The following is a 26062-nucleotide window of genomic DNA, read 5'->3' on the forward strand; positions in this document are numbered from 1 at the left end:
GAATGAATTATAAAGTAAGCAAAGGGTGAGGGAAAGTGCCATATGCTCTTTTTCCAGAGGAATATGTCTTAACAACAGATCAGAAGTCACTTTTAAATGCTGACTACAAAGAAACCTTCAGTTGCTTATTCTGCAGAGGCAATTTTTGCTTTCTTTTTGCTGAGCTGCCAAAAGGAGAATATCTAAAAATAATTATTTCTGCCAGTTGAGTAATTAATGATGGCCTTACCAAATGACAATTTTATTGAATGGCGTTAGACAAGATGAATTAGATTTTTAAATAAATGGTATCTCAGTGTTTCAAGGACTCCATGAATGCCTCATGAAGAGTGTTCATGCTAAATTAGGGAAAAGTGTTTTTACTTTTCATGTCGACAACAACTGTATGATAAATACAATTATTTTTCAATGAAAATCAACAAGTTCATATTACCTCACTTTGCTACTATTACTTATGCCTAAAATTATTAGAGAATGCAAATTACCAGATATTTATTCTTGCTGCTAGACCTAAACCAATTGTTCTTCAGCTTTTTGTGTATTAGAACTCTTCTAGGCATCTGTGCCCTTGCCCTTTCCACCACTTCCTTTGCTTCTGTCAGATTTGCACCAATGATAGAGAAGATAAGCATTTTTTTCTCAGCATCCTGACTGGCCTGGGTCCCAATTTCTACCCCTCTGCCACATTCATTGCTGAAGACACAGGAAAAGGAATGAACATTAGAATCTATAAATATCCTTCAAGGAGGCCAACAGGCAGTAGTTAAAGAGATCTATGACAATAAACTGCTGCTATTTTAGCAAAACATGTGTCAGCTTCTAGAAATCAGCCTCTGCCTTTCTCTCTCTCTGATCCCCTATCACCTACCCTGGGAACTCTCCTGACCTATTAATCTCTCAATGTTGGAGTGCTGCAGGGCTCCATTCTGTGCCCTTGCCTTGTTCTCTGAGTGATCTCACTGAATCCCATGTCTTTAAAACACCGTCGATAGGCTGACAACCTTAAATTGTAGAACTCCAGCCCAGAGCTCTGTCCAAACACCAGTGTATTTATCTACTCCACAGGCTACTGAACTTCTCCACTTGAATGTCTGATAAACCTTTAAAAACTTACAATCTCTAAAAACGAATTCCCAATTTTCCCTGACAAATCTGTGCCACTTGCTGATTTTCAGATCCCAGTTAATGGCAAATGATGAGAATAATGATTTTTAAAAATAAACATTTTAACGTCATTTTGTTTCTTTCTCTTTCACGACACAGTCTATGAGGAAGTCATGCCAGCTCTATCTTGAAAAAATACATACAATCCAACCAATTTTCACCGCATCCATTAATACCACTCTAGTTGGGCCACCCTCATATTTCACCTGCAATACTGCAATTATTTCATATCTGATTCATTTCTTTCAGCCCCTGGCCTTTCTACTACAATCTATACTCAGTACAGGGGCCAGAATGATCCGTTTGAAATGTAAGCCAGATAATGTCACTTCTCTACTTCATGCCCTGTGATAGCTCAACATTTTACCCCGAATAAGTCGTGAAAGTCCAATTTAATTGACTCTCTTCTGTGACCGTCTTGCTTCTCTCTCATATTCTCACACGCTCCATGTCAGTCACATTGAATTCTTAGTTTCTCTTAAACCCAGGAAGAATGTTCCCATCTTTCTGTTTCCTTTATCTGGAACACTAATCTCCCAAATATTGCCTAGGCTGTCTCCCTCCCTCCTGTTCTTGAAATCCTTCTTTATCATCTTTTCCATGAAGTCTGTCATGACCTCACAATACAATATCGTATTCTCTTTCCATTTCCGCCTGCAGGATACTGTTCTCTTCTACTATGTTTTTCTTTTTATCTACCTTCTAACATACAACACATTTTTCTTATTATTTTTGCTGTCCATTTTCCATATCATGTTGGAATGTAAGGTCCTCAAAAGAAAGAAATTTGTTTTGGCTACTGAGCAGTGATAGTCATTTTCACCGATCAGCATATTCTCCAGATAGGACATACTGACCAGCTAGGTTTCTTCCTTTTACCTAAAAGTGAGTTTGTCTCCAGGTACAGATTCAATTGACCTAATGAATAGGACTAACTATCATATGAGAGCCCTTGCCAGGGTGAAATTTCTCCTAATCCACTTACTGTGAAATTTCGACATCTCAGTGTCATAAAGAGTAGTAGGGAACTTTGGATATCTAATGTTATTAATCATATCATTACATTTCCTAATGTGGGAATACCATTTTGGTAATGGTGCATGCTTCTAGTATGCAGTTATATATCATGCTAATTTTTCACCTAGAATTGTATGCCACTGTCCATGTGCATGACCCATGTACAAAAATGGTATCGTTTTATTTCAACTTTAAAATCTGTATTTTTACTACCATAAGTATATTTGCTTTTTTGACAAAATATTTTAAAAAAGAATGGTGCTTATACACAGAGATACAGAATGAAATGAGCAGCAGCTGAAAATCCTGTCTTATTCAAGACTACACTAATGACATACTTAAAAGTTTTTTCTTGGAAATTTGGGATTTCAAAGCATAGCTTACAATGTTGCATAATGGTACTTGGCAAGTAGAATTTCTACAGAATTGGAAACTTCCAAAATTCTAACAATGCACCAATTTTAGTTTTTGAGTACTAAAATTTATACTCACTGTTTACTAGGAAGTAGCCTTAATCTTTCATAAAATGAAATCTATGGAATTGTATCATTTTAGTGTAAGAACTAAATAAGGAATTGTGTTTGAAATCAATCTGTAGCTCATCTGCAGGGGCCTAAAGATATGAAAATCAATGTTATAAGAAGTTCCAGCTTCTTTCTAACCGACCCAGCCATTGGTTGTCATTCACAAGTATAACAAATCCTACCAGTGATGGTGCTCACATCATGTGGGGGTTAGGGAAAGACAGTCTGCATGTTTATGCACATTTTCACTTTCTGTCACTCCACCCCTTCAATTTCTTCCTGAATTCTGGTCCTCATAATGGTTGAGAACTAGGACTATAGAATTTTAAGGAAGATAAACATAAAAGTGGGCTAATGAGAGTAACTTTATATTTCATATTTACTTTGATTGGGAGAAATGCCCAATCAGATAGGAAGTGAGTTATTGATTCCATTATACAGAAGAGGAAATATATTTGGTCATCTACTAGGTGACCACTGTTGCTGAGCTGGCTATCAGTAGAGCCATGACGCAGAACTAATATCAAGTTCTTTTGACTTACAACCCAAGACTATCTATTCTGACATTAAATTAGAAATTTGGACAAGATGATTTCTCAAGTCTCCGTGTACTAATAAGTCATGGTTCTCTCATTCTAGTCATGGAGAGATGAAGGAGGGCATCGTTTGAAATGATGGGTAAATACTGACAGTGGCAAAAAGGGGGAAGGACTTTCTCACATATTTATATGACTGAAATGGGTAGTTTCTACTCAGAGAGTTGGTTGGAGTTCTATATCTATTATACACATCATTTAATCAGTTCCTTTGCATCTACTGACAAACAGATAAAAGCTTTTATTAATTTTGCTTTTTCCCCCTAGAGATATTAAATCTAAAGGATAGAGACTGTCTAAGGAAGAATAAAATATTCCATTAAATCATTTCTGAACCAAAACCCAATTGTTGATAGTAAGATATTCAATCAAGAGTGGACTACTTATTACCATGTGTTGTTTCATGATTTTCATGTTTCACTGATTTCTTTCCTCCAATAGACTGATGTCTTAAATATGCATCCCTAGCTAAAAAGGGAGTAAAAAGAAAAAAAAATCAAGGTCAGGGTGAATCTATTGTCTCTACTCCCCAAACAATGCTATGGTGCATTTGTAAAAGCAATAAACATCAATATTTAAAGATCATATTTTAAAGATCATATGGTTGAACTCACCATATTTTAGATAAAAGAAAACATCATTGGTCAGTGAGGTTAACTATCCATCCTAGCTCTGGAATCCAGTTTTTCCAACTCTGAATTTTCTTTTTAGATTATTATCCTGACTGCTTCTCCCAACAAATGAAGGGAAATATTTAGTATTCACAGTATTTTATTTGTCAGGTAATTGCAATATATTCCTTTATGGGAAAGCTTATCAACATTACAAATATTATACACCCTTTGAACTAATTAAGAAATCATCGCAATTTAGTCCATTGACTCACAACTAAGGGGATATAAAAAAGAAGACGACAACAAATCACCCTCAATTTATCCTTTTCCGTCTCTGGGAACTGCTCATTTAATGAAAATATTTAACTTCACTTAAAAAGCAAAATAAAACAAAACTAAGTCTTTTACGGCAGTAACTTAAATAAGCATGTACTTTCTTTGAACCCAAGCAGAATGTTTTATTCATTGTGTCAGATTTCTAAGTACCTTCCAATTGTGTTACGGTACCACTAGACAATTTCATGGCTATTAGCCAAACTCTGTGCAACTTAATATATACCTAGCCTGCTTTATATTTCAAAGGTTGGGTTCAAATAAGGTTGAGATTTTATTTGGATTAGAAATTTTTGTATTTTTATTCCTATTAATATTTAGATAATCTTTCCATTTCATATTTTAAATTCTTAATTGCTTTTAGTATCCTCACATGTTAAGAGAAAGTTAATGTATATGTATGGAAGTGTTGAGTCACTATTCACTCTATGGCACACCTGAAACTAATATAATACTCTGTGTTAACTAACTGGATTTAAAATAAAAACTTCAAAGCAACAACAACAACAGAAAGTTAATGGGTACCCCCACAGTATTTCCAGGATCCTTTTACCTATTTAAACTAAATGAAACTTTCTTTGGTTAAATAATCCAGTAATCATATTTATGATAGGATAGATGGAAAGATAAATTTTTATCTATTAATAGTGAAAACACAATTACATGTACCCCATAGCATGGCACAGGAAATAGATTGCTTATTTAAAATGCACTAGTAATACAAAACTATGATTTTTAGGGAACTGCCTGTCATAGAGTGAACACTCAGGAAAACGTTAACTATTATGATTATGTGTTGGTGTTCCCCTCCAGCCAACTTTCCAAACACATTAATTTCTAAGGAATTACACTGGATAAATTTCACTTTCATTTTCCTCATTTCCTGTGATCACTATAAAAGGGAGAGCTAAGGAGACACAAAAATCAGAGGGTCACTAAACAGGTTTGAAATTTCATTACATGGACAGTTGACAAAAATTGCCTATTCCCAAAGAAGTTTTGACCACTACCCAATCAGACTGATAGTTTCAGCTTTGTGCTTCAGTTTCTTTCATATAATGGCTAGTAGTATAGCTAGTGTGCTTGGATATATTTCCTTGATAAAGCTTAAACTTCATGAGAACAATGTGCATATACTATATTTTTGCATATTTCAAACTATAGTAGTATAGTATCTATTTTTTTGACATCCAAAATACTGTGTGCACTGAATTAATGACTTTTAAATGGAGCTATAGAACTTTTTTTTTTTTAATAGCAAGTTAGCAACAGGTGTGTTTAGGTTAGCTCTGTTTTTCCTTCCCTTAGAGTGGCAACATATCCAATAGCACATCCTAATATTAGCAAGCAAAGTACTGGATGTTCTGGGCCTTTGGAATGAATAGAGTTTTCTCATCTCTTTGGGAGTTTTCATTTCATTAGCAGCAGCAGCAACCTCTGTTCTATATGTACCTTCAGTGTACAGTGTCTTCCTCAGTGCAGTAGACTAAGCTGGTAAGAAGGCACATCTTCAACTCCTGCCACTCACAATGTCAAATATACATGTCAGATAAAATAAATACTTAAGTTTCAAAAAACAAACACAAGAAAAAAAATTAAACCACTGAGTAACAAAACAGAGGGAACATCATGGTAGAACACTTGCCATCTATCAGGAACCTCGAGTGAAGGGTGTCAAATGCCAATCTAGTGGTTGGGGCCAGGTCTTTAATGTATATGGGGACAAAAGGCAGAGCCTTGGATCAAATGAGAGGTGGCATACTGTCATTGAGCTTCTATACAAAATACAGCTCATTGAAAAACTGCCCAATAAATGAAAAGATGATTAGAAAATCTCCAATTTTCATCCACAGAGGCTACCAGGAGGCTTTCCGTCCACCCAGAACCAATACTCGTAGGGGAGAATTGAGATGAGGATTCAAAATCACAGAACTATATCATGAGTGAGGTTGAGTCCAAATTCACATTCCTCACGAGATGTGGGAACGCAATCAAAAAAGATAATTAATGTTTAATTAATTTAATTTTTAAAATTTAATATGAAAATGCTAATTATGACTAAATAATACTATTAAAAAGATATCACTATGGTCCCATTAGAAGCAAACAATCTAAGACTCAAGGAATCTCACTGTCTCCCACTGATAGACATACATAAACCCAGCTAAATAAAAAAGCCCCCAATAAAATATTATATACCACCTGAGGAAATACATCTTGCTTACTCAGTTGGATATTTCCTCTCTTGAAAGTTCACCATTTTGCTTTTCATAATCAAAACATCTCAAAGATTTTAAGTAATTGTGGACAAATTTAAATGTCTACTTTGCTGAATAGATTTACAAAACAAAATTTACACAATGCATCCCTGTGAAACTACAACTGCTAAATGATATTAACAGTTAAAGGCATCATTAATTTAATTAATTATGCCTGACCTCATTCTCAAAGCAGATATGTGGTAAACATAATGATCTCTAGAGTATTGTTTTGATCTTTTATCAAAAATTTTAAAGAACTTAAAAGGATTTTTACAATTAGCACATGACTATATTTAAAATACTATAATTATTACCAAATAAAACATAGTTTGAAATTGATCTTTTCTATTGAAATGATTGCATTAAGAATATATGTATTTAGGCTCTCTGCTCCTCCCCATTGGACCAACAGCTGCATCTTCTGGTATAGTGCCAGCCGCAGTCCCCTAGACACAATGGATAACGTGGGAGTAAATGGATTTGACCACATTGGGCACCTGATCACCAGGGCTAATTTTAACTCTGGCAAAGTGGATATTGTTGCCATCAATGACCCCTTTATTGACCTCAATGACATGGTCTACATGTTTCAGTAGGATTCCATTCATTTGACAAATTCAATGGCACAGTCAAGGCTGAGAACTCAGCACCAGCTGAGTATGTTGTGGAGTCCACTGGTGTCTTCACCACCATGGAGAAGGCTGGGGCTCATGTGAAGCATGAGGCCAAGAGGGTCATCATCTGTACCCCTTCTGCTGATGCCATGTTTGTGATGGGCATGATCCATGATAAATGTGACAACTCCCTCAAGATTGTCAGCAATGCCTCCTGAACCACCAAGTGCTTGGTCCCTCTGGCCAAGGTCATCATGACAATTTTGGCATTGTGGAGGGACTCATGACCACAGTCCATGCCATCACTGCCACCCAGAAGACCATGGACAGCCCCTCTAGGAAGCTATGGTATGATGACTGAGGGGCTTCCCAGAACATCATGCCTGATTCTACTGGCACTGTCAAGGCTGTAGGCAAGGTCATCCCTGAGCTGAATAGGAAGCTCATTGGCATGGTCTTCTGTGTCCCTAGCCCCAACATGTCAGTTGTGGATCTGACCCACCTTCTGGAGAAAGCTACCAAGTACAATGACATCAAGAAGGTGGTGAAGCAGGCGTGAGAGAGCCCCCTCACAGGCATCCTAAGCTCCACTGAGGACCAGGTTGTCTCCTGTGACTTTACAGTGTTAAATGTTAATGTTGTTGATGTTGGGGCTGGCATTCCCTCAATGACCACTTGTCAAGCTCATTTTCTGATAGGACAATGAATCTAGCTGTAGCAACTAAGTGGTGGACCTTATGGTCCACGTGGCTTCCAAGGAGTAAAAACCCCTTGGACCACTAGCTCCAGTAAAAGCAAGAGGAAGAGAGAGGCCCTCAGTTGCTGGGGGACTCCTTGCCCCAACTCATCCGCCAACACACTGAGAATCTCCCAACCTTTATGCCGTTTCTATCCCAGACTCTCTGAAGAAGGGGAGGGGTTTAGGGAGCCTTATCTTGTCATTTACCATCAATAACGTATACTGTAACCCCCCCAAAATGAATATATGTATTTGGATTCCACATTTAAATAAATTTTGCTTAGTATAACAGCTTCCAAATTCATCCAGGGATAGCAGAATTTCTCTCTTTTTTAAAAATGAATAATATTCAGCTTATATATTATATTAAAGTTGAATATACATGTATAATCATATATGTAAAATCACATTTTCTTTCTTTATCTGTCAATGGATACTTAGGTTATTTCCATAACTGGATTATTGTGAACAGTGCTGCAATTAACATGGGAGTGAAACTATGTCTTTGAGATAATGGTTTTGTTTCCCTTGGATATATACCCAAAAGTTGGATTTCTTGGTCATATGGTAGTTCTATTTTTAATTTCTTGAGGTACACTCATACTGTTTTCCATAATGGCTGTTCCAGTTTACAATCCCACCAACAGTGTACAAGGATTTGCTTTTTTCAACACCCAGCATTTATAATAATAGACTTCTTGGGGCACCTGGGTGGTGTAGTCAGTTAAGCATCTGACTCTTGGTTTTGGCTCAGGTCATGATTTGGGGTGGTGGGATCCCATCAGGCTCCATACTCAGCATGGAGTCTGCTTCGTGATTCTCCCGCTCCCTCTGCCCACCCAATAAATAAATAAATCTTTAAAAAAAAAGAATAGACTTCTTAACAGCTGTGAATTGCTATCTCATTGTGGTTTTGATTTGCATTACCCTGATGATTAGTGATGTGGAGCACCTTTTCATGTACCTATTGGATGTTGGTATGTTTTTGGAAAATTACTTGGTTAGGCCCTTTGCCATTTTTGGAGGTTGTTTTTGGTTTTTGCAGTTGAGTTGTATGAGTCCCTATGTCTGTATTTATTCCAGCAATGCTACTACTGATCCATGTATTTTTGGAATCCTGTTTTATAATGGAATTCAGAAAATATATTACCTTCCTTTAGAAAATCCATTATATAATAACAGGTCAAAGGTCCTGTTCAATGCCTTCCCACTCTATTCAGTTTAGGGATTTTGTTGTTGATGTTGTTTGTTTCCCCTCCATAACTGCTTAGACATTATTTGTGCCTATTTTGGAGTTGGTTATTTTGATTAAAGCTGCTTGGTTCTGTGTATCAGGATGATAAAGTATTTGCTATGACTTGAATTAGGAATCTCCTCCAAATCCATCATAAATCTGACTTAGTTTCATTTATATGTTTCCAGCCTACTCAAGGGCAATATGTGAAACAAGTCGATATCATGCGTGTAATTGACTGATTGCTGTTAATTTGAAATATGTGAATTTGAGAACTGCCTTTATATGTATTCATTAACATGCCATCCTTCACTCGAAATGATCAAGTGCTTGGCACATCACTAATAAGATATTTGTTTTGTGTTGTTTTTTAGTGGTCATGATGAATTTGGGCTGATCCATTCCACACGCTACTGTCTGTTTTTTCCTGTGACTAATGGACTATGTCTGGCATGGCAGGCTTATAGATATTATCCTCTGCCTTAAAGGGAGACAAAAAAATGGCGACAGGATTACAAAGTTGGCCTTATTTACTAGAGCCAAAGAATCGTAACTTATTATTAAACTATGACCTAGTCAAAAGTTAGCATTCTAGAATTGCCTAGTAAAAGTTGGGTAACTTTTTTTTTTTAAAGATTTTATTTATTAATTTGACAGACAGAAATAGCCAGCGAGAGAGGGAACACAAGCAGGGGGAGTGGAAGAGGAAGAAGCAGGCTCCCAGCGGAGGAGCCTGATGTGGGGCTCGATCCCAGAATGCTGGGATCACGCCCTGAGCCGAAGGCAGACACTTAACGACTGCACCACCCAGGCGCCCCATCTTTTTAACCAAGACAAAAATTAAATTCACAAAACTTTATTGGCATTCTATATACTATCAGTATTACAGGAAATAACTTGTAATTAATGACATCAAATTAAAATGGCAATAAAATAAAGGCTAATTTGGAAAAATAACAATGTGTCAAAGTATAAATTGTTTGTAGTGGTTATGAAGCTATTGTTTCTCAGCTTCAACACTCTTGTGTCTCCCTCTTCCACACTCTTTTTTGTGTAAGTTGGGGCTTCAATTCTCCCTTATCAAGAGAGACATACAAAGAAGAAGTTATGGTAGGAAAAGGGAGAAAGCACTTTCTCTTGTCCTTTTGCTTGTTGGATCTCCTAGCACAAGAATGTCCCTTTACCCCTGCAGCTGTTCCTTCCAGTCTCCTGCTTCCCTGGGTGCTCCAAACCACCTGCAGTCAACTCTCACAGCCGAGTACAACCTGCTTCCCAAAGGACTAGACACTGAGCTGGGTCTAGGAGGCCCTCCCCCTCTAGGATTCTGGATTCTAACATCCCCTTTGTTTCTCCTTCTGTAAGGGTGGCATCTCCTTCCTGCAGTTATCGCTACTTTGTTATTTCAATATTTATTATTACTTTTTTTTTCTTTTTCTATCTTCCAAACATCTGTTTACCCAATCTTCTATCAAAACAAATTCTGTCTGTTAAAAGAATTAATAATGAGAGTCTATTTTCCTGAATCTTCTGGTAGACTATCATGAGAGAAAGTTAATTTTCCCAGACATCAGCTAATTTTAACTGAAAAAAATGAATGAAAGTTTTTAATCCATAGTATAACTTTGAAATATCAATCCACAGTTAACTCTATTGTCTGTTTATATCACTTTCTTCTTTCATTACAAGATTTAATATACAAGATATATATAGATATATATATATATGAACTTAAATGATTATGGTATATATATATATATATGAACTTAAATGATTATGGTAGGTTCTGACATTGTTTTTATTTTTGATCTGATCTGTGACCTTTGGGGAAATTATCTTCCCTCACCCCCAAATACACAATTAGCTACATCACAGAACCGCATTTCTCCTAATTTCAGAAGTAGACTAGTCAGATTCCCTTTTCCAAAAAGTTTAATCACAAGTGCAGTCACAGAGATATTTTGGGTTGAATCATCCAAAGGAAATGTCTAAGAGAGATGATGCATGCATTTCAGCATTTAATATCCATGGTTTCTATCCATAGGCCTGATTCTTTCCTTCTTCCTTCTGTCCGGGGAGCTACCAAATACTTTCTGTTTGTTTTAGGAACTAATGATTGATTTCTTAATATATACAGCAGTTCTGCTTAGATATTGCTTTATAGATGTCTGCTTTCCCATATACATTTCTCAGCTAACTCCTTTGATTAACTAGACAAAGATTTCTTTTTCTCAATTTTTTAAAACATGAAATTAGAGAATCATATCTGCTGTTATATTGTTATGCATTCTCATAGTATTTTTATGAACTATTTTTAATATAAACTTTAGGAATGGAATTGGCACTCTATAATTGCTTAGGTGTAGTGTTAATTCTATATAGGAAGTTTGCCTAGATAATATTTTTGAAGCTTATTTATTTAAAAATAACAAAATACATCAAATGGAGCTAAAATTTATTTATATTTTAAAAGATTTTCTTTTTAAGTAATCTCTACGCCCAACATGGGGCTTGAATATACAACCCTGAGATTAAGAAGGGTGTGCTTTAACAACTGAGCCAGCCAGGCACTCCCAGGAACCAAAATTTAAATAATGACTTAAGTTCTCCTACACTATTGACACTAATAGAATTTACTGGTGACCCATTAGCTTTATTTGTTAACAGATTTATTCAGCAATATTTATTGAGTTTGTTCCATATGCTAGGCCCTGTGATGTGTATTAGGGGATGAGGAGTAAAAAAGAATTCTGTTATTAAGGAGATACCATTTTAGTGGGAGAGATGGACAACTACAGAAGTGTGATACATCATAATAAAATCTATTATAGCAGAAGGTACAGGATGCTGTAGAGACATAGATGAGTGGCATCCAGTAAGGCTAGGAATAAAGAAAAAGCTTATAAGAAGATGTGGTAAAAGAATTAGAGGGGTGCCTGAGAGGCACAGTCGGTTAAGCATCTGACTCTTGGTTTCAGCTCAGGTCATGATCTCCAGGTCATGAGATGGAGCCCTGCATTGGGCTTCAAGCTCAGTACCGAGTCTGCTTGTCCCTCTCCCTCTGCTCCACCCCACCCCCTCCCTGTTCACACATGCTCTCTCTTGCAGCTCTTTCAAATAAATAAATAAACAAAATTTTTTTAAAAAATGAAAAAGAAGAAAAGTAACCCAAAGAAAGAACAAAATTTCTCAAATTTTGCTTTTTGAGGGCACCTGGATGGCTCAGTTCATTAAGCATCTGCCTTCAGCGCAGGTCCTGATCCCAGGGTCCTGGATCAAGTCCCCATCAGGCTCCCTGCTCAGTGGGAGTCTGCTTCTCCCTCTGCCTCTGCCCCTTCCCTCCACTCGTGCTCTTTCTCTCTCTCTTGCCCACTCTCATAAATAAATAAATAAATAAATAAATAAATAAATAAATAAATTTTGCTTTTTTAGAACAAAGGATTTATGATGGAAATACATGAGCTTGGGCAATAGCCAGAATCCATTGATCCTTGCATGCCATGCTGAACTTAATTTTTTGCTTGATATCCTTTTGAAGAATGAAACTATGATTACCTTAATCAAAAACCACCTACATCTATGTTTTTCCCATTGTAGCACCAGGTAAATGACTTGTAATAACTCCTCCTTTGATTAAAAAGTATTCAACAATAAATAATTAGCAGTAATTTACATGTTGTAAATGCAGTACTAAATAACCTTTGTCCTAAAATGTTCCTAGGTTTTGATCCTTTAATATAAATTTGTTTAACAACCAGTAGTAATTTTGTACACATGGAAGTCAACTGGTAACTAATTGAGGGTATATATCATTAGAAAGATGAATAATGATTTATATTTTAAATGCTGCAAGATGTGCTGAATAGTCACAACTCAGTTCTGTAGAGTATGGGATATTTATCTCATTTTATTATAGTAATTGGTACAAACATTGTTTTATTGAGTCTTAAAAACACTGAACAGTAGGTAACTTGCCAATAATAATATCTTGCCAATAATAATATCCCAATTTAACCCAGTAATCATCGAAACACTTCCAGTTTACAACCTAGTATGAAAGGTTGAAGTTTGTAATGGTTTTTGTTCTCAGTTGAAAGTTGCTTCCACAGGGATCCATGTCCTTTTTACTAAACACCTGAAGTGGGGGTAGAGGCTACCCTCTAACCCAGTTGATCATTCTGATTATCATTTACTATGTTTAACCTTTAGTAATAAACACTACTTTTTTTGAGTGATTTTTAATGTTAATTCTAAGCACACACTCTCTCTCTCCCTCTCTTTCTCATTTCTTTCTGTCATCTCCATCTCTATCTGTATATATTTATCTCTGGTATATTTCCTTTGCCAGACAAGTGTTGGCTTCACCCAATGTTAGTTTTTAACAATAGAAACCAAAGGATTCTGCTTTATTTTCATCAAGTAGGAATGAGAACTACTTGCTTATTTTTACCAAAATCCGGGAGGACACTTTCCCTGGTTTCTTATTGGCCCAAATAGTTCAAGGCCTATCAAACTGGTAACCAGTCACTGGTAAAGATGGTGAATTTAAGCTACCATAATGAATTTAGGCTAATCATGTAAGGGGGGAATGAATAGTGGGTATCAATCATAAAATCCATTATAAACAAATCACATTTTATTTAAATGAAGCTCACATGCTCAGAATTAGACTAATCATAACTCTTGGTTTATGGCACAGTCTTATTATTAGTCCATGAATCACCTAGTTATGATGTATATATGTGGATGGATAGGTAAATAGATAGAGCTAGAAAGAGATGAAGAGAAAGAAAAGGGAAGAGGAGAGAGAATATTTTTATTCTGAAAAATTTTAAAAATGTTTTATGAATTTAGAATAATTTAGAACTGAGAAGTTTAGGCTCTAGCTTTGGGACCTAGGGCAAGATACTTACAAACTAATAATAGAAGCTAATTCAAGGAGTTCTTGTGAGAATTGAATGAGATAATTCACTTAAAACCATAATCCATTATCTCACCACCCAGACTTAATCATGGTGTATTATTTGTGGTTGTCTGTTTTCTCTGCTCCCAAACATATATAGTGAAAACTAAGTTTCCTTTTGGTGTGCTGGATCTCAGAGCACATTCTCAGAAAAGGTGAAAAACTGTAATTAGTGATTTGGGCATATGCAAAAGCCCAATGTCCATATCAGTTCTTGGCTAAAAGAGCTTCCCCAAATCTGTTTTCAGTTGTTGTACACGCTTGCCCTCTACCTTTCTCTTTTGCATTTGTCTTTACACCCTTCCTGTTTTTCTCTTCTTTCAGTCCTCAGCAACTCTCTAATAATCCAAGGCCCCACTTATGCAGGGTACTCTACTCACAATGAAAATGCTCTAATCTTACATTATTCCTTGACTCTATTCCTATTAGCCTTGTAGAGAGAGAGAATGAAAATGAATATGTGTGTGTGTGTGTGTGTGTGTGTGTGTGTGTGTGTGTGTGTGTGTGTGTGTTGGACCACAGAGCTACATTTCCAAATGTTAATTAAGGCCCAATTGAAAAGGTACCTTCAAACATCATTGGTGATGGAGTTAACTGACTTGAACTTGCAGAAAGCTCTTTGCTAATATGCATCAAAAATCTTGATTAATTTGTTCAATTAATATTTAAAGAACACCTATCATCAACCAAGAAGTGTCCTAGATGTGATGAAATAGGTAAAAACAAAAGTGACAAAACCTTGGCCTTTTCCAAGTGACATACCATTGTGTGTGAAAAACAAACAAACAAACAATGATTTAAAAACTTAAAAGCCTGAATGGTAACAAGAGCTATAAAGAAAAAAATGAAACAGGACAAAGCAAAATCAAATATTAGGATAGAGAGTTCCATGTTGCAAATGGTGTTTACTGAGGGCATCTCAGATGAGTATCACATGAGCAGAGAGCCAAAAGAAGGGAGAGGATGGGCCATATCGCTATACCAGGGAAGAGCAATCCAGATAGATGGAACAGTGTTTAAAAAGCACTTAGGGAAGGAGCATGCTGACATGTTTGAGGTAAAACAAGGAGGCTAATGTGGGTGGCAGTGAGTGGGTTGGGAGAAAGAGGAAGATCAGAGATGTGGAAGAGCCTGATCAAGTAGGGCTTTAGAAGACATGGTAAGGACTTTTATTCAATGAAACAAACAGTCGTTAATACACTTTGAACAGGACAAGCATGACGTAACTTAACTTTTAACCATATCCTTCTGGTTGCCATGTGGATAATGCAAGAGCGGAAGGGTAGTATAATCCACATAAGACGTGATGCAGGTCTAAAATATGGTTGCAGTAGCACAAATATTAGGTGTGTTTTGGACACATTTCTTCACAGAAATACGATATGCCACCACAATGAATGTATATTTTCAAGGAATATGAGAATCCTAAAATGATTCGAGTTTTTTATTTTGCTCAGCAACTGGAAAAACAGAGGTGTCACTGATCAAAATCACGATAAAATTTGGAGGACAATTTCTGTTAAATCAAGAGGATTTTTTTTTTTTGCTTTTTTGCACATTTTAAGCTTTAAATACATTTTATGTTTGGAGACACTATTTAGTTGGACCTATCACTTCAGAGCTTAGGAGAGATGCCTGGATTAGGGCTTCACAGTTGAGAGTCTTCCATGTATAGTATTTAAAACTAGAAGGAGGGTGCAATTACCTAGGGAATAAATCTAGAGAGAGTTTGAAAACTGTTCTTGATCTTTGAATCCGAAATTCTGCTTTTGAGGAGTTATCCCAATGTTATAATCACACAAGCAAACTCCGCTTCCTCTAGGAGGCTATCATCACAAGATGTCAGTTTTACTAAAAGAGTAAGAAAAATTTTAAACAATTTTTTATGAATTGATTTTCGTAAAGCTATAAAATTAAATAAAAAACCTTGTTTACAGATAGTACTTAATGGCATTCACACATGCAGATGTATTCGAGCTGCATTACCATTCTCACATTTCTAAGAAGAAATTGGTAAAATATCACACAGAATTATTGAGTTTTAAACGTGATGTATTTAAAATAGTTTATGTTCTTTTACATTAATATTAAGCTGATTCATGATACAGATATCCTCAAAGCTGCTCTCAGAAGGACTTACATTTTTATCTCCTATATATCTCTTCTTTGCTGAAATCCTGATACCTCAGTCCATGGTTGAACTCAGATATTTTCACTGTATAAACCTCTGAATTTTATATAACGCTAAGTTATCTTGAAACTGAGACACCTTCAGTATTCACAGGGATGGGCAACTTTTCAAACACCTCAGTCTATTTTTTTGAGATAACATCAGGGAAGAGTGGGCTCATGTGAGGAAGAGTCTATTGATAACATATAATCTGAATATAAAAGTGAAGCATGTTATGTGTCTGATCTGTTACTTGTGAAAACTTTAAAAAGCTAGTCATAAAAAATCATCATAGAAGGGCGCAGTAAACTTGGAGAATAGTATTAGAAATTTGGTAATTCTTAATGTTACACATATTAATGTAGATTTGATTTTCTCTCTGTCTAGTTGATGGGCCAAATTATGATCTCAGATGTAAGTTAGACATATTTTTTCTATGATGAGAGAAATGGTGACTTAAGGTGATTTCTACAAATGAAACGATCTAACACTCATGCCATATTAATTCTGAAAGAAGTTACCACTTGTGTCAGCAAGCACCTTACTTTGATACTGCACTTCTTTAGAAAGCTCAGGGTGCCTTCTGTGTATAAATTAACTTATGAGAGCAATAATAAATGATTTTTGTGGATAAAAAAGTGAAGCTCACATGGATTAAGTATCCAGACCTACACATTTGTTCCACACCTTTATTCTCCCTCAAGTTTGGAGGCTTACAATCAGGAGTCACTTTGAGACTCAAGTTCCATATTGTATAGTTTAGAAAAATGAGACATTTAAAAAGTTAACAGTTAATTTCTTATTACCTTAAAATAAACGTTGAAGAAAATCCTACTCTACCCACGTTCAAATGCTTTCTATAATCTGACAGTTTGGAAAAATGCTTTATAAAATTTTTTACAGTATGCTACTTTCTTTGATAACTTCACGCCATTTTCCAAATGTGTTTAGCCTTGCACTCATATTCTAAAGAAGCTGTCGCACAAAGATATCCCTCGTATAAATCTAAATAATGAACAGAGTCATATGGGCAACTTCATAAAACTTTCTTGTTAAAGTTGCAGGATTTCTCCATGTAATCCCCTTAAATCAGCCCAACTGATTATTTGGCTATTTTCAAATAAGTTATTCTGCAGTTAAGAGAAAAAAATTTTTTAAGTATTCACATTAATGAAACAATTGATAATACATAGTCATGTTGTAAATAGTGGAAATCTATAAGCGTGATCCATGTTTCTTTAGTGAGTATTTTTGTTTTTTCTGCTAATAGTTTATCAGAAAAATAACAAAGTTGATTAATTTAATTTTTAAGTACTTATTTCTTCTATAACACTTGAAGTGCTAACATATATCCACATGCTCACAAGACCGATAAATAAAAGAACTATAATAAGACTCTAGAATATACCAACTGCTGTCTTATAACAACCAGACAGGATAAAGAACTGAGCAGGTAAATGGACAACAGAGCAAACCATCTTCATAGACCTTGTGTTCACCACATCAATTCCCTCTGTACTCTGATCCATTGAACTTAAAATTAGCAAGTGGAGTATTGAAGAAACTTCCCAGGGAAACGTTGGTATAAAAACATCAAATTGTATACTTTAATTAGACTATAATTTTTCTTTGAAGGGGAATACTGTCAGCTTTGCCAAAGAAGGAAGCATTTTTATGCCAAAGTTAATATGACAGTCCTGAAACTTGAACTTATCCATTTAGTGGAAAGCTTGCAGGAAGTGACAAACTTAAACATCTTGCTGCTTAACATTGGTATGTCTATAATATTTGGGCAAAATTCTCATTATTTCTTTTATGAATTTGAAAAAGCACTTATTTATTTTTGTGTTTTGGAAGTTGAAATGTGTTCCTGAATGTGAGAAATCCTTTTACTTCACCATATGCCATCTTGTCTTTTTGACACTCCAAGCCTGGAAATATCTCAAATGTGCAGACTTCTGATTTCCAAATTATCTACTGCCAAGAAGGGAAGTGGGTATCTGAAACTCAGCCACAGACCTTGGCAAATTTCAAATTCAGAATAAAACTTTACTTTAAAATTGTGCTCAAAAGTTGAAAGGGATTTTTTATGTCTAATTTGTGTTCTATTCCTATTGCAGGATTGAGTGAAAATTATTATATCTTAGTTTAAAAGGCTTCTTTTTCTTCCTTGGGCAGTTTTGAAGGATTAAGAAGTGGATTAAAGTTTCTATTCTTTTGCATTTAAATTTGACAGTGTGAAGAGTGACAAATTCCTGCTGAATAGAAATATTGCTGAAGAACGCACATCATTTGGGATTTTTTTTAACAGTGGCTATCATTAGATTTTTAAAGGTATCTGACCAAATGTCTAGTCTATGGAGAGTGGATTGTCCAGCAGTACAATGAAATATCTGTGTTTTTGTTTGGTGTACCTCTAACCTGAAAAGTAAATGGTGATTTTACCATGTCACTTATTAAATTTTTGGTGTTGCTGGAAAAGTGCTCTAATTCAAACCCAAAGAAATTCATTTACTTCAAGTACTTCTCTACTAGCAAATGTAGTTTTGATAAATAATATTGTACCACAGAATCAGGGAGTTTATAGTTGAATGGAAGCAATGAGATATTTAGATTTCAGATAGGGAAAAAAAAAAGTTTAGATAGCTCCATTCATTTGAAAGATAGTTGAATTATTATTTATTATTTATTATTTAAAAAAAAAACCTTTGAATTCTAGAAATAACAGACCATGATAATCTAAATCCCTCTTGGTACAATAACATAAAACATGGACCTGAGCTTACTGAAAAGAAAGAGAGATCTTCATGTGTCAAAAAATGGAGTGAGAATTCATAGTTGCTTAGGGTGTGAGAGGGTGCTTGTCTCAGTAATTTGGAGCTTGGATAGAAGAAATTCCCACAGGGACATGAGGAGTGATGCCTTTATACACAATGATGTGGCAGCTGGAATTGAGACTTCATATGTAAAGCTTCACCCTGAAAGGATTGCTATTTCAGTAGAAATGCAGAAAAGGCAAACTGTGTCTTTAAGCACCAAATAATAATAAGTATTCATTTATGTCTCTGCCTAATTACCAGGAGGGGAAGGAAGGAGAGAGATTTTCTTGGGAATTCATTTTATGTCATAACATTAGGGTTTAGAATTTCTGATACCTAAGTGTAGGGAAATGCCTAAACTAAAAGTTATCCTCTCTCTCAAAAAAAAAAAATATATATATATATATTAGGACCAGTAATATCACTGGAATTCTTGGCAAAAAACAAGTATGAAACCACACTGGAAGCACACTCATTCAAAATATCATGAATGAGATTAAATCAAGCATAGCAATAATAAATGTAAATAGAGAAACAACTTGCCAAATAAAAGGCAATAATTGTGAGACGGATAGCAAAACAAAATCTGTAAATACCCTGTCATAAAGAAGGTACAGATACCATTATGTAATAATAGGATATAAACGTATCTAAAGAGCTAGGATGCTTATCATTTAGCCTACACAATAAACTTTAAGTGAGAATATATTATTAGGAATAAAAATGATTTCTCTCTTAATAAAAAGAAAAATAAACCAGATGACATAAATATTCAGAATATTTATATACCAAAGAGCATAATATCAAAATATTTAAGTACAATTCAGTCCCAATTAAAGGACTATCAAGATTTTTTTTTTAATGAAATGGTCAATAGGAATCAAGAGAATTTTGAAAAAATAAAAAAAAAATAGAGGAGTTTGTACTACTGGGTACCAAGGCACACAAAAATTCTTTAACAATTAAGACAGTGAGGGACTGAGACAGGATCAGAAGGGAACAAAATAAGATCAAGAAACAAATTCCAGTATATAGAAATATTTAATCCATGAGAGCAATGGCATTTCAAATTAGTAATAAAAGGACAATCCGATTTAAAAATGACTTTAAGATAGGGGCACATGGGTGGCTGTCAGTTAGTCTTCTGACTCTTGATTTCAGCTCAGGTCAAGATCTCAGGATCATGTGATCAAGCCCTGTGTTGGGTCCCATGTTAGGCTCCATGCTGGGCATAGAGCCTGCTTAAGTTTCTCTCTCTCCCTGTCCCTCTGCCCCACCCCTTCTAGCTCTTTTTCTCACTTAAAAAAAAAAAAAAGACATTGGGATCATTTGAAAATGTATCGTTAAGATTGATCCCTCAATCACACCATTTATTTAAAATATACTAAATATGTTATTTATATATATCTAAAAGGGAGATAATCTAGGTAAGTATTAGGAAAAAAATAAGAATTCCTTTACTATTACGTTAAAAAGTGAGAGGTCTCCTAAGCATAAAAGAAAACTCTCAGAGCCATAAACTCTTACATACAAATTAAAATAGAAAAAAAAATTGAGAAAGGGGGAAGATGAAGGAATGGAAGGATCCTGAGCTTACCTCTTCCCAGGGACACACTGGGGCAACAATTACATCGATTAGAACTAACTCTGAAAATGACTGGAAGACTGGCAGAACAGATCTTTCACAGCTGGTCCTAGAGAAAAGCCTTCATTGAAAAAGGTAGGAGGGACAGAGACATGGTTGGGAGCCAGACTCCCAGTGCGATTAACCACAAACTGAAGGACAACACAAGCATGGATGAGTAAAGGGGTTAAGCCCACACTGGGTATCCCAAGCCTTGGGGAACCTTCACTGAGAAGATGAATCCCCATAACATCTGGTTTGGAAAATCACCAGGGCTTAACTCTGGGAGTTTTAAAAATCAGTAGGCTTGAGGCGCCTTGAAGCTCAGTCAGTTAAGCATCTGCCTTTGGCTCAGGTCATGATCCCAGGGTCCTGGGATTGAGCCCCACATAGGGCTCTCTGCTCAGTGGGAGCCTGCTTCTCCCTCTCCCTGCTGCTCCCCCTGCTTGTACTCTCTCTCTCTCTCTCTGTCAAATAAATAAATAAAATCTTTAAAAAAAAATAAAAATAAATAAAAATAAAAATCTGTAGGCTTAACTCCAGGAGAACTGGAGGGTTATAGATAACTGAATCCCCACCCTTAAAGGGCCAGCATGCCAAATAAATTGGCCTGAGACACAGCACAAAAGCAGCAATTTGAAAGCACCTGAGGTATACCTTGAGGAAGTTTATTGACTAATCTTAGAACATGTGCTGGAGGGTCAGGGGTCTGTAGAAGCTCTCTCCAGGAACACAAGTGCTGGCAGGCACCATTTTTTTTGCCCCTCCTCAGGCTGGATAGCTGGATGGTTGCAAAAGCCAGTTCTAACACCCTCCATCTACATTGCAAGGACCACGCTAGTGTTCATGGCAGACCCACCCTACCCAACCTGCTTGCCTCAGCAGGAATCTCTCACAAGCAGCTCCTGCCCCATCACAGGCAGCCTGTCCAGGACTGGTCCTATTCAAAGTGACTCCTGCCCTAGGGAGTGGGGAAGATAACCTCACGCATGAGCACACCCATGGTTCCTGCAGCCAGGCTTATTTGTTGGCTACATTGGCAGCAAACACTGCCATTCAGTGTACCTGCAGCTATGGCAGAGGATAATTACAAGAAGCTAGTCTGAATGCCAGTTTCACCCACCAAGCGGACAACAGCAGCTGTAGCCTGGCCTCTCAATAGCATGGGGAGCAAACCATGACCAGTGTTCCCACAGTAGGTAAAGCAGACCAAAGGCCAGCCCCACTCACCAGTGTGACCACAGCAAATGTGGCTAGCCATAATAGAAGGGTGCATGCAAGCTGACATAGAAGACATACCTGGAGAACCTGATTCTGGTAACCAGGAAGGATTGCACTATAAGGCACCACAGGACCTCTTCAACACAAGGCCACTACTTTTAAGACCAGGATATATAGCTGACCTATCTAACACATAGAAACAAACACAGAGTTGGACAAAATTAGTAGATAGAGGAATGTATCCCAAATGAAACAATAAGACAAAAACCATAGCAAAAGAGCTAAATGAAATGAAGATAAGCAATATGCTTGATAAAGAGTTCAAAGTAATGGTCATAAAGATACTGCACTTGAGAAAGAGTGAATGAAGTCATCGGGAACTTCAACAAAGAGATAGAAAAAATATATAAAAAAAGAACCAGTCAGAGCTAAAGAATATAATAACTGAAACATTCTAGAGGGAATCAATAGCAGATTAGAGGATGAAGAACAGATCAGCGATCTGGAAGACAGGGTAATGGTAAGCAACCAAACTAAATAGCAAACATAAGAAAAAAATAAGAAATGAGAATAGCTTAAGGGAACTCTGCAATATCATCAAACTTAATAATAATCATTATAGAGATTCCAGAAATGCATTGGTGGAGTGGTGGGCGGGGAGGGGGGGCGGTAGAAAGAAAACATACTTGAAAAATAAAAGGTGAAAACTTCCTTAATCTGAGGAAAGTACAGAGAGCCACTAAGAAGATGAACTCAAGGAGGTCCATCCCAAGACACATAATTAAAATAGTAAACAATAATGATAAAGGAATATTCTTAAAAGCAGCAAGAAAAGTAGCGGAAAAGAAAATATAAGTGAAACCCCATAAGACTATCAGCTGATTTTTCAGCAGAAACTTTGCAGGCAGAAGGGAGTGGCATGATACATTCATAGTGCTTCAAGGAGAAAACCTACAACCAAGAATACTCTACCTGGCAAGGTTATCATTCAGAATTGAAGGAGAGAGAGTTTCCCAGACAAAAGTCGAAGGAGTTCGTCACTAATGTTAATGGGAATTCTTTAAGTGGAAAGAAAAGGCCATAACTAGAAGTAAGAAAATTATGAAAAACAAATTTCATTGGTAAAAGCAAACACGTAGTAAAAGTATAGATTAATCATTTATAAAGCCAGTGTGGAGGTTAAACACAAAAGTAGAAAAATCTATTATATATACAAAAATTAGTCAAAGGATCCACAAAATAAAAAGATGAAGGAAAACTTCCAAATTTATTCTACAAGGCTAGCATTACCCTGATACCAAAACTGGATAAAGACACTTCAAAAACATAAAACTATGGGCCAATATCCCTGATGAACATAGATGCAAAAAACTTCAACAAAATATTAGCAAACTAAATTTAACAATACAATGAAAACCTCATTTACCACAATCAGGTGGGATTTATTCCAAGGATGCAAGAGCGGTTCAATATTCACAAATCAATCAAGGTGATATGTCACATCAAGAAGAGGAAAAATAAAAACTGTATGGTCATCTCTTAGATGCAAAAAAAAAAAGGCAATTGACAAAATATAACATCCATTCATGATTAATAACTCTCAACAAAGTGATCTTAGATGTTTCAGCATAATAAAGGCCATATATGCAAACCTATAGCCTACATCATACTTAAGGTAAAAACGGAAAGCTTTTACTCTAAGATTAGGAACAAGACAAAAATGCCCTCTCAACACTTTCATTGAACATACTATTGGAAGTCCTAGCCACAGCAATTAGACAAGGAAAAGAAGTAAAAGACCTCCAAATTGATAAGGAAGAAGTAAAACTGCCATTATTTGCCAATGATATGATACGGTATATAGAAAACCCTAAAGATTACACCACAAAACTATTAGAAATAATAAATACATTCAATAGAGTTGCAGGATCCAAAATTAATACACAGAAATCTGTTTGTTGCATTTTTCTACGCTAATAATGAAGTACCAGGAAGAGAAATTAAGAAAACAATCCCATTTTCAATTACATCAAAAAGAGTAAAATGCCTAGGAATAAATTTAAAGTTATTTAAAATTTAAATAAATTTTATTGAGGAGGTGAGAGACCTGTACTCTGAAAAGTGTAGGATTTGACTGAAAGAAATTGAAGACAACAGAAAAGGAAACATATTCCAAGTTCGCAGATGGGAAGAATTAGTACTGTTAAAATGTCCATACTACCAAAAGCAATCTATAGATTCACTGCAATTCCTATCAAAATACCAATAACATTGTTCACAGAACTAGAACAAATAATCCTACAATTTATATGGAACCACAAAAGACCTCCAATAAATAAAACAAACTTGAGAAGGAAGTGCTAAGCTGAAGGTATCACAAGCCCAGATTTTAAAATACACTACAAAGCTATCATAATCAAAACAGTATGTTACTAGCACAAAAATGGATATGTAGATCAACAGAACAGAATAGAGAGCCCAGAAATAAGCCCACGCTTATATGGTCGATTAATCTACAACAAAGGAGGCAAGAATATACAATGAGGGAAAAACAGTCTCTTTATTAATAGATGGTGCTGGGAAAACTGGACAGCTACATGTAAAAGTGAAACTGGACCACCTTCTTACACCATACACAAAAATTAACTCAAAATAAATTGAAGACCTATATGTGAAACCTGAAACCATAAAACTCCTAGAAGAAAACAGAGGCAGTAGTCTCTTTGATATCAACCTTGGCAACATTTATGGCTATGTCTCCTTAGGCAAGGGAAACAAAAGCGAAAATAAACTATTGGGACTGCACCAAAATGAAAAGCTTTTGCACGGTGAAAGAAACCACCAATAAAATGAAAAGGCAACCTACTCAATGTAAGCAGATATTTGCAAATGATATATCCGATAATGGGCTAATATCCAAATTATATAGTTTATACAACTCAACACCAACAAAACATTTAAAAATGGACAGAGAGCTGAAAAAAAATGACAAAGAATACCTACAGATATCCAACAGACACATGAAAAAATAGATGTTCAACATCACTAATCACCAGGGAAATGCAAATCAAAACCACAGTGAGGTTCACCTCGTACTAGTCAGGATGGCTAATATCAAAAAGACAAGAAATTTTTTTAAAAGACAAGAAATAACAAGTGTTGTCAAGGACATGGAAAAAAGCAAACCCTGTGCACTGCTATAGGAATGTAAATTTGTGTGAGCACTGTTGGAAATAACATGGAGCTAATGAGTAAGTAAGTAAGTAAATAAATAAATAACTGTACAATCCAATAATTCCACTATTGGAGATTTACCCAGAGAAACAAAAACACTTATTTGAAATAATATCTATCTGTAACAGAACTTGTTAATTCCCTCTGAATGGCACATATTCAAATGTTGGCTTTTTCAAGAGGCACATGTGTTTTATTTAAGAATCTTTATTTATTTGATGGGAGAAATTCTTTAACAACATATACATATATCAAATCACCATGCTGTACACTTTAAATATCTTACAATTTTATTTGTCAATTACAGCTCAGTAAAGCTGAGAAAGTAAAATAATCAAATAAAAATTTTTAAAAAAACCTTTTATTTATGCATGTTAGAAACTAATTTCAGCTAACTTAGATATATAAAAAGGAAATATTTCTAAGAAAACAAGCCAGGATTCAACTGACAGAAGTGCAGCCTAGGCTCTTCAAGCACAGGACCCAGAGCTGGAAAGATACCAAGCACAAAGTTACTGTTTTATTTCTATGCCCCTGTTTTTCCATACATGCTGATTATAAATCAGCTTTTTCTATTCCTTAGTCCACACAAAAGAATATAGTTTCTAAATTCACTTATAATTTTAAACACCTACAAAGATTAAATTCTGTTCCCAGATGACAGAATTTGTTTGATCCATTTGAGACCAGATGTCTCTGCTGGTCCTTGTAAAGACTCAGTGCATTTAAGCTTCACCTCTGGAAATGGAAGGAACCATTCCGAAGAAGGAGATATCGTTGTTATGAACATTGGGGTGCATGTACTCCTTCTTTTCACTACATCTGTAAAGACATTTATCATAGGGTTTCACTCATATGTGGAACATAAGGAATAGCACAGAGGACAATAGGGGAAGGGAGGGAAAACTGAAGGGGGAGAAATCAGAGAGGGAGATGAA

Source organism: Ursus maritimus, unplaced genomic scaffold (assembly GCF_017311325.1).
Source record: "Ursus maritimus isolate PB19 unplaced genomic scaffold, ASM1731132v1 scaffold_13, whole genome shotgun sequence".
Classification (NCBI taxonomy): Eukaryota; Metazoa; Chordata; class Mammalia; order Carnivora; family Ursidae; genus Ursus; species Ursus maritimus.